The following is a 12,950-nucleotide window of genomic DNA, read 5'->3' as shown; positions in this document are numbered from 1 at the left end:
ATACTTGTTGCCCTGCTGCCAGATCTTTAGAGAAACTGCTGCCATCTTTGTACTATACAATTCAAGAAGTGGGGGGGAAATCAGTTGAGAGGCTTACCTCTTAGTGCCTGCTATACAGCATTAGTGAGAAAAGTTTGTCCTACCTAGCAACTCTTGGAGCATTATTAATTATTTGTAGGGCCTACAGGTCCCAATCAAGATCAGGCCATCATTGTGTTAGGCAAGGTCCAAATGCATTGTAAGAGACAGTCCTTGCACAAAAGAGATCACTTAGACAAGCCAAACAAAGGGTGAGAACGAAATTAGAGAAGGAAGTAAAGTGACTTGCCCAGGGTCAGTCCAATCCACCAGACCACACTGCCTCTCAGCTTCCAGTGGAAGTTGAATTTTCGGGACCTCCTTCACAACATCCCAGAAAATTGGGCCTGTTGCTTCCATTGAAGACAATGGCAACTCTCTACAGCTTCAAGGGGAGCAGGATGGGGACCATCATTTATGGAGAACAGTTTTTTATTTTAAGAAAATGTCACACAAAAGATGCCCAATAAGAGAGAGAAGTCTCCTGCTCTGCTGCTCTATCACTTCCTCTAAGCTGTGACAGGATGTCTTCCTGCACCAGTTATTTGATCACAGTACTGCTACTCTTCTCAGAAGAAAGTGTTGTGTTTTAAATAGCTGGAGTCATGCTGATAATTGTGTTCAGTGAAGACTAGCCAGAGAAAACTTAAACTCACAACATGATTATCTGCTAGATTTTTTTTTTTTGCCCACCCCTGCATATTTCCTTCCCTTTTTAATTACCTTGCTAGGACATTCCATTTTATAATAGCATTGGAATATTGCAGACAGCGACTTGTGGCCATCACGGCACGTCTCCTGGGACAAAGGGCTCACCATCACTGAGTACCTTATAACATGTGCTGTAATGGTTCCATAGTTTTATGCAGTTTGCTAAGTACTTCTGTACCTGTATTTTGTTTGTATCTTCCCAGCAGTATTGCTCATGAGCAAGAAAGGGAATGCTGCATAGTGGCTATAATGAGGCAGTAAGGCTTCCCCAAATAGAGTATTTTTCAGTGCTGTCACTTGTAATCAGATAAAGGAGATTCAGTGTAAATTCTCTAGTTTCTACTAAAATTAGAGAGTGTTTTACCTGAAATCAAGGACCCTGATTATCCTGTCCATTCCTCACAGAAACCGATGGAAGTTGTGTGCGCCACCGAAGGAATGATCAGGCCTTTGCGTTTTGAGTCAGAAAACTATCATTAGGCTTTGATCATCGTGCATCCCCCAAACGAATGGGTAGCCTTTAGATAAAGGTCAGTCCTGATTCTGCAGCCTTTACTGACATGAGTACTCCAAGTGGGTTGATTAATCTGGAGTGACCCACATGCTTTGCTGTTAGATAATTGCTTATAGAGCTAAATGCAAAATTCCCTCCCTCACCCTCCACATACTGCATGAAATCACAAATACTCTTAATTAGCAAGTAATATATCTAAGGTGTTAGAAACTAAAAAGGTGATTTTTGGATATCTTATGATAATGTGTGGCGTTATTACAAAAGGAGTAATGCCCATTTTTGGTGGAAGTTTTCCACCCCACCTTCCTTGACCTTAGTCCTATCTGAGTTTTGATGGAGCTGAAGGATAAACTATGCACTGAGTATGAAGATAATGAAGTGGAGAGATTTTTGGAAGTTCTGTTGGTGCACGGCTCCATAATCACACATCCTACAATGTATTGTAGCACATATCAGATTATATAATTCAACTACGGTCTCAGTTACACAGCATCAGCTAATGAAATTCCTCCCTTATTTCAAAGCTTTGTTTGGATAAATGACTTGGGATCCAATTCAATAAAAGTGTTAGGGAACAGATATAAAAGCTTGGAGTACGTACAGGTATTTTAGTAGAGCCCTACCAAATACACAGTCCATTTTGGTCAATTTCACAGTCATAAGATTTTAAAAATAATCAGTTTCACGGTTTCAGATGTTTACATCTAAAATTTCAGTTTTGTAACCGTGAGTCCCAACCCAAAAGTGGATTGTGTGTATGGGGGAGGGTCGTAATGCTATTGTAAGGGGGGGCGTGGGATTGCCACCCTTACTTCTGCAGCGCTGAAAGCAGCACCCCTGCCAGCAGAGCTGGGCAGCCCGACAGCAGTAGCTGCTGGTCAGATGCCAAGCTCTAAAGCCAGCACCACCATCAGCAGCAGCGCAGAAGTGAGGGTTGCATGGGAGCATGGGTTACCATACATCCGGATTTCTCCAGCAGCCTCCTGCCCAGTTTGGAGCCTGACGGCTGGGGCCACAGCCTCCCGCCCAGGTCAGGGGTTGAATACCACCCTCACTTCTGCACTGCGTTCAGAGCTGGGCTTCCAGCTAGAAGCCACAGAGCTTACTGCAGGGGGAGATTTTCAGAAGCGAGTCTGACCCAGCTCTGGGAGCAACCCCTGCAGGGGAAGAGGAAGTCCCGTCCCTCCCCAGTCCGGGTTGGGACTAGCAACTGGAGCTTGGCCCACAGTAGAAGCCGCCAGCTGGGGTGCCCCCAGCCCTGCAATAGTCAGATTTCACAGGGGAGATCAAATTTCACAGTCCGTGATGCATTTTTCATGACCATGAATTTGGTGGGGCCCTATATATTAATGTTCGTAACTGGCACATGACAATAGGTACACTCCCATTTGAGCCGCTCTTCAATTATCTTAATAAAATGATGGTTCTCTGCACTGGTATTTTGATCAGTTAGAGTGTGCTCCAGTGTCATGTGGGAGGTTCACATGCAGGTTCAGATGTTGCTGAGAGTCTTGATATGGTCTCTGGGGGCGGCTTACTGCATCCCTGAAAAAAGGCAATACCTTATGTATCACTCAATAGCAGGGCCGGCTCTGGCTTTTTTGCCGCCCCAGGCAAAAAAGCCTCCGGCTGCCCTCCCCCCCCCCCCAGCGCGGCAAGGGAGGGCGTGGGGGGTGGGGAGGCCAGCCAGAGCGCCGGGGGGAGGGCGGCGAGCCCCAGCTGGGGCTCCGCTCTCCCCGGCGGCGAGCCCCAGTCGGGGCTCCACTCTCCCCGGCGGCTGGAGGGAGGGCGCCGGGGGGAAGGGTGGCCGGAGCCCTGGGAGGAGGGCGGAGTGCCCGGCCGGGGCTCCGCTCTCCCCGGCGGCGAGCCCCAGCCAGGGCTCTGCTCTCCCCGGCGGCCAGAGTGCCGGGGGGAGGGCGGCAAGCCCCGGCCGGGGCCCCGCTCTCCCCGGCGGCCAGAGTGCCGGGGGGAGGGCGGCAAGCCCTGGCCGGGGCCCCGCTCTCCCCGGCGGCCGGAGTGCCGCACCGCGCCGCCCCCCTTCCAGGTGCCGCCCCAAGCACAAGCTTGGTGGGCTGGTGCCTGGAGCTGGCCCTGCTCAATAGGCACCTTATCATGAATTAAGGAGCAGAACTGAAAGGCTCTGAAGTGAGTTCTCTCCAGCCTGTAGGCCAATGATGACAACGCAAGAGAAATGGCAAGTGAATGAATGTAGAGTGTGAAGCATAAATTTGTTTAAATATGTTCTGGGTACTTGTACAATCTATATAAAAGCACAATACACAAATAGGACTAATGTCCCAAGAATTAGACGGATTCCAAAGCCACACGTAACTATATGTTTTACATAACTATATGACCCTCATCATGGTATCTGAGACCTCACAATCTTTAATGTATTTATCCTCTCCACACCTCTGTGAGGTAGGAAAGTGCTGTTATCCCCATTTTACTGCTGGGGAATGGAGGCACAGAAACCAACCAACTTGCCCAGGATCAGACAGGGGACTCTGTTACAGAGCGAGGAACTGAACTCACATCTCTAAACTCCCTGGCTACCATGCTGACTACTGGACCAGCCTTACTCTAAATGGTCAAGGCAGGCAGAGAGGATGAACAGAGAGTTGAAGTGACTTGCCCCTGGTCACATAGCAGCTCAGGGTATTCCTACACTGCAGTAAGAAGCAAGCTTCCTAGGCCAGATAAACAGGCTGACACTAGCAGAGCTTGAGCTAGCACGCTACAAATAGCAGTGTGGATGTTGCAGCTCAGGCTCTCAAGACCACCCTATGCCATGGATCTGAGCTCAAGTGGCTAGCCCACGTCTCTTGCTCGAGCTGCAAGTCCATGCTGCTATTTTTAGTGCGCTAGCTCAAACCCCACTAGCATGAGTCTCTCTACCCAGCCTGGGAGACTTGCTCCCAAAGGCAGCCTAGACATACCATCAGTGTTCAAGACAGAAGTGCAGGGGAAGGTTGGACGGGTCAAGGGATATGGGAGACTGACAATATGCTTGCAAGAACTGGGAGGAGAGGGTACTTACATGCCTTATAGGGGTGTGCCAATGTCCGTACAGTGCTTTGAACATATAAAGTGCTATTAAGTACGCTGAAACATCAAGCCCTAGATGTATCAAGCTGGGCATTCAACCACTAAAACACCTAAAATTAATGGACTTAATCTCACTGTGTCTCAATTCCCCATTTGTAAAAACCCTACCTACTTCACAAGAGTCCAGAGAAGACAAACTCATTAATGGCTGTTAGGCTCAGCTACTGTGGTGAAAAGATCATAAGGAAATTAATAATTCTGTATCCAGTGCAGGGTTTGGATGTGTGCACTAAGTATGGCCTGGGCCCACAAACTGAATAACGAATATAAAGAAATAAAAAAACAAAACAGCTGCTTCATTCTCTGCGCACAGTCCATCCTGTGCACTGAATGAGGCAGGGGCCCTGTGTAAAACAAATGGTATGTGATCATACAATTACAGACTGTACCATAATGCATATACAGAAGAGGGCCAAGTTAAGGTTGCACAGGCGACCTTAATTCTAGCATTTCCTAATTTTGGAGTGCTTGACCTTTGCAACCTTAATGTTTTCAGTGCAGTTTTTTGGTGATGTAATACACTATGCCCTAGATAGTTGTCTGAGTTGGTATAGCCCAGAAGTGGGCAAACTATGGCCCGCAGGACCGTCCTGCCTGGCCCCTGAGCTTCTGTCCCCTCCCCTGCTGTCTCCCCTCCCCCGCAGTCACACCACTGCGTGGGCAGAGCTCTGGGAAGCGCAGTTGCGCGCTCCTGCCGAGCAGAGAGGTAGCGTGTCTGGCTCCAGCTGGGTGGCGCGGCTGCCAGACATGCTGCTCTGAGCGGAATGGTAAGGGGGCTGGGGGTTGGATAAGGGGCGGGAGGTCCCAGGGGGTAGGGAGCGGTTGGATGCGGCGGAGGTTCTGGGGGATGGTCAGGGGATGGGAGGGAGGATTGGATAAGTGTGGGAGTCCCGGGGAGGCCTGTCAGGGGGTGGGGGTATTGATAGGGGTCAGAGCAGTCAGGGGACTGGGAGCAGGGGGTTGGATGGGGGCGGGGTCCCCGGGGCAGTTAGGGGCGGAGGGTCCCAGGAGGGGGCGGTTAGGGGACAAGGAGCAGGGGGGGTTGGATGGGTCGGGGTTCTGAGGGGGGCAGTCAGGGGGCAGGAACTTGGAAGGGTCAGATAGGGGGCAGGAGCCAGGCTGTTTGGGGAGGCACAGCCTTCCCTACCCAGCCCTCCATCCAGTTTTGCAACCCCAATGTTGCCCTCGGGCCAAAAAGTTTGCCCACCCCTGGTATAGCCCAATATTAGGGTGGTGCAGCATACTCCATCCTCTTTCCCCCACAGTATACAAGTCATGGCTAAGGCTAATCCTTCACTTGATCCCCTTCTGGAACATTGTACACATGGGGGAATAACTAGTGAGCTATCCTTGAGCTTTCTTGAGCAGTTCTATCCAGCCATTATATGGGCAAGGCATGCTATTTACTTCTTTCCTTCTTCCCAGCCACTTACGGCACCCCCACCTTCATGGCCAGGAAGAATCTAGACAATTTGTGTGTGTGTGTGTGCAATATATATATATATACACACACACACACAGACACACACACACACACTATATTTTATACATAGCTAAAGATAAACACATGTATTCATTCACATAGGATCTTTTCTAAAATAAGTATAAATCAGACAAGTTATTTTTTGCATCATGCTCAGTTGCAGGCATAAAGATAAAAAATGATTCTAAACAAACGAGTAAGGAGGCAGATGTCAATTTATTTTTTAGCTGCAAGCTGACATATTCCATTGTAAATTTACACAACTAAATGTATTTTTTGGCACTCTGCACTATATGTATTAACAATAAATTCAGAGTTTGGGATTAGCAGCAGCATAACTGGTACTGGATCCTGGCTCCATAGTTAATCTATTCTGCTTGATTAATGGTACAGAAGGCCTAAGTCTTGATATTTTTTGTACTTGTATTTTATATGGAAGGTCTCCAATGCCCCAAGCTGTTAAACTTTGGCATGAAAATGGTTATTGATATTGGAGCAACTAAAGAAAGTTTATGATAAGTATTATAATTAATTTAATCTGAAAAATCCATCATCCACAAATCAGGCACACTGAAAACAAACATTTAAATTGCTGTAATCCTATACAGTATTTTACATTCATATTTCTGGATTTACTCTGACCCAGCTGCCTAATCTTTTAAGAATCAAAATGAATCTGGGATTGTGCAATTGTATGATTATTCCCTGCAATACAACTTTTACTTTATTACATACTGGTTGGAGAAAATTTGAGGAGATCTCTGTTCAAAATATACAATACTTGCTAGCATGGCAATATAGATATCTGAAGTTATGAATCTAAGCTCAAATGCTAAACTACAGAATTTAGAAAATACTTTTGCAGCCCAAAAGGACTGAAGGGCTAGGTTGCCACTAATTCAGTTTTGTTGTGTAGAAAGTTTATAATGAGACCAAAGCACACATTTTTCACACTACTGATTCATACAGAAGGTACAAATACCCTAGTGAATAATTAAACCAAGGTAAGGAAAATAAAGGATCTTTTAATAAACTTTAAGACCATTAAAAACAAGTTGTTCAGGATTTTTGCTATGGTTAATAAGAGTATACCCAGTCGATTAACATACTGGGTGTCTACTGCTGAAAACCATAACTTTGATAAAAACATTTGGGGTTAACACAGCTGTCCGATTTTAGTCAAGAATATTTTATGAATGAACAATCATTAAACTAAACCACACTTATAATCTGTTAATAAGGCTATTCTAGATTAGCATAACATTCAGAAAGCTTTTAAAAGCCTATGATATTTGATGACAAAACTAAAAAGAAGCTATTGCCCCAAGACAAAGACATTAAACTTAAAAAAATAATCTGCTACGGACACAAACCATGTATGTCACTACTTTTAAAGTAAACTATTATGCCAAACCAAAACTCAGGTTTTTGTTTTAGTTTTTGACATGAGTTTCTAAAAGTAGGTAAAATAATTGAAGAGCATTTCCTTCTATGCCTTAAATTTAGTTTAATTAAATTACTAGACATATATAAATTCTACTCTTACTGTCATCTAGTAAATTAGCATCAGTCAGCAGCAGCCTATATGCCACAATAAGAGACTAAGGAAGTTTAAGATGCAATAAAAATTTTAAGCAAAACTAATGTAGATGTATATTTATTTGTTTATTCAAGTTTCTAAACTACACTTATAGGTGCTCATACAATGTTCTGCCTGCCTAGCCCCATAAACTAAAAATCACCAACCAAATAACGGGTTGCCCATCAACATACCACCTCAGCCAACCCCATCCTCAACAGCCTTGGAGAGCAGAGGAAAAAGAGGGTCTTACCAAAGGTTAACAAATCAGTGCACTGATAGACTAAGATGAGAGCTCCAGTTGGAGTGCCTCTGCTGATTTCAACAGTGGCTGTAATATGAAAGCAGCCTCTGTTGGAGCTTTGGATCAAGCCTTTTTTTCCCTTTTGGGGGCTGCTTATCTAATGGGTAACATCCAAAAAGAATCTGAAGTAAAGGGGCCTGGAAAATACTGTCCTCTGTGGATGCTTGAGCAAAGTCAGTGTTCTACAATGTAATATAACTAGGGCCATAACAAATTCACGGTCATGGAAAACGCGTCAGACTGTGAAATCTGGTCTCCCCCAGTGAAATCTGGTCTTTTGTGTGCTTTTACCCTATATTATACAGATTTCATGGGGGAGACCAGCATTTCTCAAATTGATAACCCAAAAGAGAGTTGCAGAGGGGTCGCAAGGTTACTTCTGTGTTGCCTTCAGAGTTGGGCGGCTGGAGAGTAGTGGCTGTTGGCCAGGCGCCCAGCTCTGAAGGCAGCGCCTCACCAGAAGCAGCGCAGAAGTAAGGGTGACAATACCATATCATGCCACCCTACCCTTACTTCTGCGTTGCTGCCTTCAGAGCTGAGCAGCCGGAGTGGTAGCTGCTGACTGAGGGCCCAGCTCCGCAGGCAGCAGCACAGAAGTAAGAGAAACAGTACCGCAACCCCCCCCCCCAGTCCTTTTTGGGTCAGGACCCCTACAATTACAACACTGTGAAATTTCAGATTTAAGTAGCCAAAATCATGAAATTTATGATTTTTAAAATCCCATGATTGTGAAATTGACCAAAATGGACTGTGAATTTGATAGAGCCCTAAATATAACTCAGGGGCTTTTCCTAGGTCAGGGGTCGGCAACCTTTCAGAAGTGATGTGCCGAGTCTTCATTTATTCACTCTAATTTAAGGTTTCGTGTGCCGGTAATACATTTTAACATTTTTAGAAGGTCTCTTTCTATAAGTCTATAATATATAAATAAACTATTGTTGCATGTAAAGTAAATAAGGTTCTTAAAATGTTTAATGACAGGTTTCAGAGTAGCAGCCGTGTTAGTCTGTATCCGTAAAAAGAACAGGAGTACTTGTGGCACCTTAGAGACTAACAAATTTATTAGAGCATAAGCTTTCGTGGATAACAGCCCACTTCTTCGGATGCATACAGAGTGGAATAAATATTGAGGAGATATATATACACACATACAGAGAGCATAAACAGGTGGGAGTTGTCTTACCAACTCTGAGAGGCCAATTAAGTAAGAGAAAAAAAACTTCTGAAGTGATAATCAAGCTAGCCCAGTACAGACAGGTTGATAAGAAGTGTGAGAATACTTACAAGGGGAGATAGATTCAATGTTTGTAATGGCTCAGCCATTCCCAGTCCTTATTCAATCCTGAGTTGATTGTGTCTAGTTTGCATATCTATTCCAGTTCAGCAGTCTCTCGTTGGAATCTGTTTTTGAAGTTTTTCTGTTGTAATATAGCCACCCGCAGATCTGTCATTGAATGACCAGACAGGTTAAAGTGTTCTCCCACTGGTTTTTGAGTATTATGATTCCTGATGTCAGATTTGTGTCCATTAATTCTTTTGCGGAGAAACTGTCCGGTTTGGCCAATGTACATGTACAGCAATGCCCCTCTGCCATCCCCTCTGCCTTTCAGGGCATAAACAAAAACTGGCAGTAAACATGAGTGTTCGAATGCCTTCCTCCAAATTACTTCCCTCCATCATCGTCCTAGGATGATTAAATACTTTGGTCCTTTATCTTGCAACCCCTGAATGAACATTAACTAATCTTCACAACACTCCTGTGAGCTAATCAAATATTACTGTTCCCCATTTATTAAATAGAGAAAGACCAAGAAGATAGAATTTCCTAGGCTACCCAACAAGTCAATCTCTGTCAAGTTCTTCATCCACTGAAGTAGTTCACCCTTGTACTATCCCTACTGTGATCCTAGTTTACTCTTTTGGGCTGAGCATATCACAAGTGTTACAGAAGCCCTTATAAGTTTTCTGCACTTTAACTTCTCATTCTCTCTAGCAAACTAATTCTGTCAGATTTTCAGGAACTTTCTCCCTTTTGTAAAGATAAATTATACTGAACAAAATTTCCTCCAGTCAACCAGAATGCTGGAAAATTGACTTACTCATTAAGAAGTGCTTTATAAAAAACACACTACAAAAAATTGAAGGGTCGATGCCAAATCACATTTCAAATAAATTTCCTTCCTCATTTTACCTAAACAGTACTTCAACATCTTAGTTTACTAAATTTAAAAGAGTGAAATATTAAACAACAATTCTGTTTTTATTCAGTCAGTTTCACTTTCAAGTTCTCTGCTGCAATATTTAGAATGCAAACATTGCTGACCAATGCTTGCTTAAAAACAACATTTTCTGCTGTCTTAAAGAAAACCATAAGCTCTTTGAGGCAAGATGCTAATGATCCTGTTCTGTAGAGTCCCTTGCACTTTTGGACATTGTAAAAATACATAAGAGCAATAATAATTGTGATGTTGAGCTTCTGCTATGCCTATTTCTATAATTTTGTTCAAATTTGACATAAAAGATCAAGTTATTTATGAATATACAAGCAAAAATTGTCTAAAAGCCATTTGCCACTAAAAAAGTAATAGATTAACTAAAACACAGTTTTCTTGTATATTTCCTATTTTCTGATTAGTTGCATTGATCCAGCAGTTCTGAGATCTACCCTGGTGCCATCCTAGAATCCATCTGGAAGATAAAAGAATCCAAGTAGGTGTTTTAGAAAATTTAAAATCTTCCTCTCTCAAACACACACTTGGATCCATAGCAATGTCAGGAAAACAAACACTTTTGCCAAGTAATGGTGCGTAACCACTTCAAAAATGAATATCATGGCTTCAGTGAGTTTTCCTAGCTGATGCAGAGACCATTATTGAAGAACAAACTTGAATTCTATTAATGTTCACTTAACTCAAATCGTAACTTTGGATCCCTAAATTAAGCTCACAGAAAACGGCCCATGCAGTTCAGGTGTAATAAATCTTTAGTCTCCTGAATCTTCTTTGCTTAATTTCTTGTATCCTTCATTCAGATAAGTTCCTCAAAGCTTCTGTCTGCAACTAATTTAGTACTGAGAAAATGAGGTACTTACCTCACTTATGGCAGTGCTATATTATACTACCTTAGTTCATCAATGGTGTTTCCAGAAATTTCAAGTCTGTTGCAGCTCTCCTTGTCTGAAGAATTCTTGAACACACTAAGTAGATGTCCTTTGTGGACTGCGTCAGACATTCTAATCTCTTGGCCATTGCTTAAGAAGAGTAGTCAAGCATGACTTCTTGTGTTTGCTCCAAGAGATACAGGAGACAAACAGGTTGATTGCCAAAAATATCCCAAGCATGCACATATTACCAAGCTGTGGATTAAGCCACATTATGAAGAGAAACATTAAAAGAATACCGACAGAGCTCCCTACTTTCCATGCTCATGGATGTAACATTTTCCAGATTTTCTTCAAGATTCTTTACGTTTCCCTTGATGCATAGCTGAATCGGTATCCTAAATGTTTTTGTTAGCACTGAAGTAAAACTTTTTTTTGTGTTTTGTAACTGACACAGTGTAGACTTTCAGGGAGCAGAGTAGACACACTTCATTCACTCTCTCCTTGATGTACTTAACTCTTCATGCACCACCTTTGTTTCTTGTCTCCTAGGCCTGGTCTATACTACCCGCCTGAATCGGCGGGTAGAAATCGACCTCTCGGGGATCGATTTATCGCGTCCCGTCGGGACGCGACAATCGATCCCCGAATCGGCGCTCTAACTCCACCAGCGGAGGTGGTAGTAAGCGCCGCCGACAAAAAGCGGCAGAAGTCGATTTTGCCGCCGTCCTCACAACGGGGTAAGTCGGCTGTAATACGTCGAATTCAGCTACGCTATTCACGTAGCTGAATTTGCGTATCTTAAATCGACTCCCCGCTGTAGTGTAGATGTACCCCTAGTGTTCTACGTTTTAAATTTAACTTCCAGGTTTCCATGCTCAGTGTTGGGTACCCATTCATTAAACACCCTTGAATATTTGGCACTCCTTTGTTCATCCACAATGGTATTCTTATGCACAACAATGCGTTGGAGACTTGCAGCTTTGAGACATAGCTATGAATCACACCATACTATAGCCTGCCAGCTAATCTAAATCAGGAACTTTTAAGTAGGAGCCGAACGTAAGAGACAAAAACTTTAAAGCAAAAACATGAAGATAAGCATTTGCTTTTGTAGCACTTGAAATATAAAAAGGGGATAGTAATTCTCATAGCATAAATACACACTCAATGCTTACCTCTCTGCAATAGCTGTGGGTTTTTTACCCTTCCTTCCACTTGCTTATATTAACTGTGTGCCAACTTAGAAAAAAGTGTTCAACTCCTTTGCTAGCTACTACACTTAGGGTAAACGGGAAGGGCAGGAATCGTATTTTACAAATATAGCCACAGAAACACACCTCAGAGCCCAGGAGAACGTTTTTTTGTTTCGTTGGTTTAAAGATGGGGTTGCAAAGGTTAAATCTTACCGGCATGTTCTCAAAGCAAAGAATACACTGGCCTTCCCTTCCACATCATTTTTCTTGTTTAATTGCTAGTTGCTGAAGTTGTGCGTTTAACTTCTTTTCCAGCTGGCTCTCCCACAGTGGGAGCTTTTTCAATCGTTTCCCTGGAATGGGGATTTCCTTAAATACGGAGCAGCCGGGTTGGAAGGAAGAACCTCGGCTCTAAACATCTACAATAACCGCGAAGGAAACGCAAACCAGCTGACTAAGTGCGATTCTTTTGCTGTCCCCAGCGCGCCTCCTTCTCAGGACCCCTGCCCTCTCTCTCCGAGCAGCCGGGGGATAGATTGCACCCGGGCAGGTCGCAATCTGTTGTCAATGGTGTTTCTCTCTGGCCGTGTGTGGCGGTCCTGGTAGACCGGGTCTCAGCCACAAACCCGGCGTTGTTATCCCCGCAGCCCTGATGGATTCCGCGGCTTCAAGCGCCCATCAATTATTGGCTCTTTTACTGGACACGATTAACATTAACTCCGGGCTCTTCTTCTCATTAGCCCTGTGATCGCTTTCAAAGAACCTGTGAGCAGGTCCGGCCATGCCGGGGGCGGGAAGAGGAGCTGCGAGAGACCGGGCGACGAGCTTAGCCACGAAAGAAGTTAACTCTGGAGGTAAAACTTTGCTGTCCTAGGGA

General features: G+C 44.0%; 1 protein-coding gene across 1 annotated transcript in view; it reads right to left on the bottom strand.

Moving 5' to 3' along the window:
* KCNMB4 (potassium calcium-activated channel subfamily M regulatory beta subunit 4) overlaps nt 1–12,950 on the bottom strand; it is a 32,686-nt gene that overhangs the window by 17,983 nt on the left and 1,753 nt on the right. The gene's annotated exons all lie outside the window — the stretch shown is intronic.

Source organism: Trachemys scripta, chromosome 1 (genome assembly GCF_013100865.1).
Source record: "Trachemys scripta elegans isolate TJP31775 chromosome 1, CAS_Tse_1.0, whole genome shotgun sequence".
NCBI classification, from domain to species: domain Eukaryota; kingdom Metazoa; phylum Chordata; order Testudines; family Emydidae; genus Trachemys; species Trachemys scripta.
This window is presented reverse-complemented; position numbering and strand designations above follow the sequence as displayed.